This window comes from Triticum dicoccoides, chromosome 7B (genome assembly GCF_002162155.2).
Source record: "Triticum dicoccoides isolate Atlit2015 ecotype Zavitan chromosome 7B, WEW_v2.0, whole genome shotgun sequence".
NCBI lineage: Eukaryota > Viridiplantae > Streptophyta > Magnoliopsida > Poales > Poaceae > Triticum > Triticum dicoccoides.
In genome coordinates, this window is record NC_041393.1 from 480,049,857 (window position 1) to 480,055,909 (window position 6,053).

Below are 6,053 nucleotides of genomic sequence, written 5' to 3' on the forward strand. Positions count from 1 at the left end.
ACCGAGTGGTAAGCCAGACTTCCACTCGGGGGCTTAGCTGCAGTCCAAGTACTCGCCTAAGTAATCAAAAATCCTACCGAGTGAAGAGCAAACCTCTCACTCGGAGGCTTAGCTGCAGTCCAAGTACTCGCCTAAGTAATCAAAAATCCTACCGAGTGAAGAGCAAACCTCTCACTCGAGGGCTTAGCAGCAGTCCGAGTACTCGCCTAAGTTATCGAAAATCCTACCGAGTGAAGAGCAAACCTCTCACTCGGAGGCTTAGCTACAGCCCAGTGCTCGCCTAAGTTATCAGAAATCCTACCGAGTGAAAAGTAAACCTCTCACTCGGGGGCTTAGCTGTAGCCCAGCGCTCACCCAAGTGGACTATGGAATAAGTCGATTGCAGTAAGTGCCCTGCTTTGAACCTGCAAAAGACATTTCGAGCCAAAAGCAATCACATTCAAACGACAAATTCAAGTTCGGATAGATACCTAAAGGGACCGAAAGTGCTCGGGCGCTAAGCCCGTTAAGGTTTATCGGTTACAACTCCACTCGGCATACCGAGGCAAATTTAAAGCGTCGAGCTTAGAAGAAGTTTTTTACCCCTCCTGCGGAGGGCTGGAAGGTGCAACAAACTCATCAAGATCAATTCCGTCTGCGATCCGAGTGGCAGCCGCAAGGAAAGTTTCCATAAAGGACCTGAAGTCGTGTTTCTTGGTGTTGGCCACCCGGAGGGCCGCCAGCTTCTCTTCTCGCGCATCTTTGCAGTGGACTCGGGCCAGACACAGAGCAACATCTGCACCGCACCGAGCCAAGGACTTCTTCCACTCCTGCACTCGACCAGGGATCGTGTTCAAGCGAGCCATCAGCGACTCAAGGTCATTCTGAAGTGTCTCCCCGGGCCAGAGCGTCGAATCGATGCGAGATGTGGCGACCTTCAGCCTTGCAAGATAGTCCACGGCAGCTGCAACACGGGACTCCAGTCGGAAAACATTCATGGCAACTTCATCGTTCACCGGAGAATTGACGGGGTCGAGGTTTGGTTCCAGCCGGCTAGTTTCTTCTTCAAAGTTTTGACAAAATTCTGCAAGGACGATCACCGAGTCAAGGTGATGGTCGAATGGAAAAACCACGATTGGAAATAATTGCCTAGCATAGAGGTTTACCTTCAAGCATAAGAAACAGTTTCTTGGCAAGACCACTCAGGAAGACCTCCAGATCATTTTTCTTCTCAGTCAACTTACTGACTTGGTCGGTCAGGGCAGCTTTATCAGTTTTCAGTCGACTGACCTCCTTGTTGGCGATCCCAAGAGCAGCTTTCAGATTGATATTGTCTTGTTCAAGCTTGGTGACTGAAGCTAACTTCTCGTCGGCAAGCTTGATCTTCTCAGCTAGTTCAAGGTCTTTCTTCTGTTGGGCCTCCCTTACCTTACCTGCAAGTTGCAGCAAGATCAGATTTTGAAACAAACAAAGGGAAAAGCAGTCGTCAAGGTCTCACCAAACATACCTTCGGTCTCCTCCTTTGCCTTTGTCAGTTTCTCCTGAACCAGCTTCAAGTTCAGCTCGAGCTGAGTGTGCTTGTTTTCCAGCTCAGAGTAGCGAGCCACAAGATCACAGGAATTCTGCGAAGAACCAATCGACTAAATGTCAAATATAATTCACTTCCGAGTGAAAAAGGAAAAATCACACGTTTCTAAGACTACAGCCGAATACAAGCATTCGACCGTAGTCTCGGGGACCACACCCAGTGGGTGCACTCAGCGTGCCCCCACTAATCCTATTGAAGATAGAGTCGACCAGTCGACCCGACACCCAGTGGGTGCACTCAGCGTGCCCCCACTAATCCTATTGAAGATGGAGTCGACCAGTCGACCTCAAAAAAAGAAGAAGAGAAATGTATTCTTTAAGACTGTAACCGACTGCAAGCAGTCGACCATAGTCTCGGGGACTACACCCAGTGGGTGCACTCAGCGTGCCCCCACCGGTTTGCGAAATCCATTCGACATAGTCGAATGACGGAAAGACTGAACTTATAAAGCCTAAGGCCGACTGCCAGCAGTCGACCTTAGCCTTGGGGACTACACCCAGTGGGTGCACTCAGCGTGCCCCACTAATCCTATTGAAGACAGAGCCGAACAGTCGACCCGTTTTTGCGATATCCAGTCGCCATAGTCGAATGACGCAAAGACTGAAATTATAAAGCCTAAGGCCGACTGACAGCAGTCGACCTTAGCCTTGGGGACTACACCCAGCGGGTGCACTCAGCGTGCCCCCGCTAACACGGAGTCTGAATCGACACACCCACTGGGTGACTACTATAAATTCTAGAAAGAAAAGTTTTTGATAGCATATCCTAACAGAACAGGCGGTGGTCGACTGACCTGGAGATTGCTTTGAAGGGCGGAACTGGCGTCGTAAGCTGCCTGGCTCGCGTCCCGGATGGTCCTTAACTGCTCCATCATGATCCCTGCTTGGCGTATCGCCTCCTTCGCGGCGCCAGCTTGGTCCTCTGGGACGTGGTGCGTCGTGAAGAGGGAGGGCTGCTGAGCACTCGTCAGTGGATCTGCGAAGGACACAGTGTGTCGAGTGGTGTTCTCTTCCTCCGCAATCAGAGTCTCAGGCGCCGTCACATCCTGGGGCACCCTGCTGGCGGACGCTTTCCTACTCCTTCTGCGCTTCAGCGGTTCCTCATCCTCATCATCATCAGGGAGAGTGATAACAACATTGGGTGGAGCTACAGAGAAGAATCAGGATTAGAGATCATGAGTCAGTCGACTAAAACGACGTTAAGAATATAGTACCTGGTTTTGAGGTTGCTGCGTCCTCCATCTCATGGTCATCAGCCCGGGCTGAGGTCTCAGAAGTAGCAGCACTGCAACTCCAAAGAATCAGTCGACTAACTTCAGCGTCAACCAGGGACAAAGTTCACACAAAATAAGAAGACTTAAGCAGCATGATTACCCTGATATGGTGGGGATAGACACCTTCATCTTCGGCAGGAGCTTGGTCGGCTTTGACGGAGCCGCCCTGGGCTGCTTCGGCGCCTTTTCAGTCGGCGCCGGAGAGGTGGTCCGAGGGCGCTTGGTCGACTGAGCAACGGTCGCAACCCCCTTGCCACGTTCAGTCGAAGGGTCGTGGACAAGCTTCGACCGCCTTTCTGAGCGCGGTGGTACGACCTCCTCCTCCTCTTCTTCCTCGTCTTCAGCGTCATCTTCATCACCGTCATCGTCGTCATCGTCATCATCATCCTCAGCAACGTCCGAGTCCCATTCCTCCTCCTCCTGGCTCTCGCCCCCACTCGCCTCACCCTCCTCAGTCGGAGCCTGTGCTCCATTGGGCATCGAGTACAGCTCGGTGAGGGCCTGATAGACATCAAGACAAGGATCAATCGACCAATTGGCAGAATAAATAGAAATGAATATGACAAGAACACAGTGGAGAGCAGAGCAGGCATACCTTGTCTGGATCACTGTTGTGGTCGAGTGGAGGAATCCTTCTGGCTCCGCGTGGATTATCCTTGTTTCCGGTAACGGCGGCCATCCATCTTTCCAGAGTGACATTGTCGACTGCTTCTGGATGGACTCGAGTCTCGTCTTCAGTCCCACAGTACAACCACATGCAGTGGCTCCGGAACTGAAGAGGCTGGATACGACGCCTAAGGAAAACCTCCAGGAGATCCATGCCCGTCACTCCCTCCCGAACCAACTGTACCACGCGCTCCATCAACATCTTCACGTCAGCTTTCTCCTCCGGAATCAACTTCAGAGAGGAGGGCTTGTTCACTCGGTCCATGGTAAACTGAGGGAGTCCACTCGACTGCCCCGGCGTCGACTGATCCTGGCAGTAGAACCAGGTCGACTGCCAGCCTCTGACTGACTCGGGAAAAGTCATGGCTGGGAAGGTGCTCTTATTCCTCACCTGGATCCCCAGGCCCCCACACATTTGGACGACTCGGGTTCTTTCGTCGCCTGGGCTCGCCTTCTTCACGGTCTGAGAGCGACACGTGAATATATGCTTGAACAAGCCCCAGTGCGGTCGACAGCCCAGAAAACCCTCACACATGGACACGAACGCGGCAAGATAGGCGATAGAATTTGGGGTAAAGTGGTGGAGCTGCGCTCCAAAGAAGTTCAAGAAACCACGGAAGAAAATACTCGGCGGCAAAGAAAATCCACGATCAACATGGGTGGCCAAGAGCACGCACTCACCCTCTTCTGGCTGGGGCTGCCACTCCTTCCCCGGAAGCCTCGCAGCTCCATGGGGGATCAAGCCCTCGTTGGCCATGTCGAGGAGATCTTTCTCCGTGATGGTCGACTGGATCTGATCTCCTTGGACCCAGCCCTTCGGCAGGCGGGATCTAGACGAAGACCCACCGCGGCTGGTGGATCTCCTCTTCGCCTTCTTCGTTGCCGACGCCTTCTTCGCGCGTTCCAGCGCCGCTGTCTTCTCCTTGGCCATGGTTGCCGGTGAGACGCGCGAGGAGAGGTTGGGCGGAGGCGAGAGCGAGCGCGTCAGGCGGAGACGAAGGGAGCAGAGAAAGAGAATGCTGAGGCACTGTACAAAAAACCCTCGCCGGGCACATTTATAAGGTCCCTTCCGAGTGGATGACAGGTGGGCCCGGTCGATCTAATCATATCCAGGAACAGTTATGCAGGCGGGATACGTGGCGAAGAAAGCGGCGCGGGGATCGAGGCGTCTATATCCCGTCCCATCCGAATGCCGCGGTCCGCTCCGTTTCGCGCGCTTCCCCAAATTTCGCACCCCGCGGAATCCGCGAACGGCAGACCGGTCTGTCAGACGCGGGATTTCCTGCGATCCGTCGCTCGGAAATCGTCAAAGCCCGAAAGATCACTCGACGAAAGAAGAGAATGGATCGAGTCGACTGAAGACAAGTTGGTCACTATCAACGAAGAGATTCTTTGGTCCAGAACAACGCACGACCAGTGTGCAAAAGTTAATCGGAAATAACATCAACTCCTTCCTCACTCGAAGCCTCAATCCATTCGGGGGCTAATGATGGGGTCATGTACCTAGGGTAGGGTCACAAACCTGATCTAAGTACCCTGCCCAAGGACACCCTTAGAAGAGGTCACCTTCCAGTCGACCAACGAGGGACTCCCTCGACTGACTTGAAGGACTCGACCACGAAGACTCACTCGACCATAAGAAGGTCAAGAGGCACTCTGCACTGCAACGGCCTGTAATTAAGTAGACTTTATGATAGTAAAGACACTTTATGTGGGGCGTTACCAGTAACGCCCCGGACTTAACTCACCTTAAACCCTCTCCTACGTGGGCTGGCTGGGGTCCTGGCGCACTCTATATAAGCCCCCCCCCCTCCACAGGTAGAGGGGTTCGGCATCTTGTAATTCATATACATATAATCCAGTCGACCGCCTCCGGGCTCCGAGACGTAGGGCTTTTACTTCCTCCGAGAAGGGCCTGAACTCGTACATCTCTTGTGTTTACAACCTCTCCATAGCTAGGACCTTGCCTCTCCATACCTACCCCCACTCTACTGTCAGGCTTAGAACCACGACAGGTATTACCTCCATAGAGAGGGCCCGAACCTGCGTAAACATCATGTCCCCCACCTCCTGTTACCATTAGCCTTAGACGCACAGTTCGGAACCCCCTACCCGAGATCCGCCGGTTTTGACACCGACACCCACGGACGGAGCCCTGACGGGAGAAGACGTCGGAGAGGAGGAGGGACAGAGCGGGGCCGACTCCAGCGCGCGGCACCTACCAGGGCCAAGAATGCCCCGAGCCGGAGACGGAACAGGGACACGACGACGCCCACGGGACACGCGCGTCCAGCCATCCACGACCACCGCAGCGGAGGCAGGCCGCCCGCGCCCACCAGGCGCAAACTTCCGGCACTGACCCGGAGCCGAAACAACGGGGAGGACGCACGGCGGTGCCGGACGGGAAGGGGAAGGGGGGAATCTGAATCAGGGCCCGAGGCCTCTGCGCCAAGCGCCCAAAACCTGTTGGATGGGGGAGGGACGCGGAGGACAGAGCGAGGAGAGGGCGACGGGGAGGAGGCTGGGGACGAGGCCGCACGGGTGCGG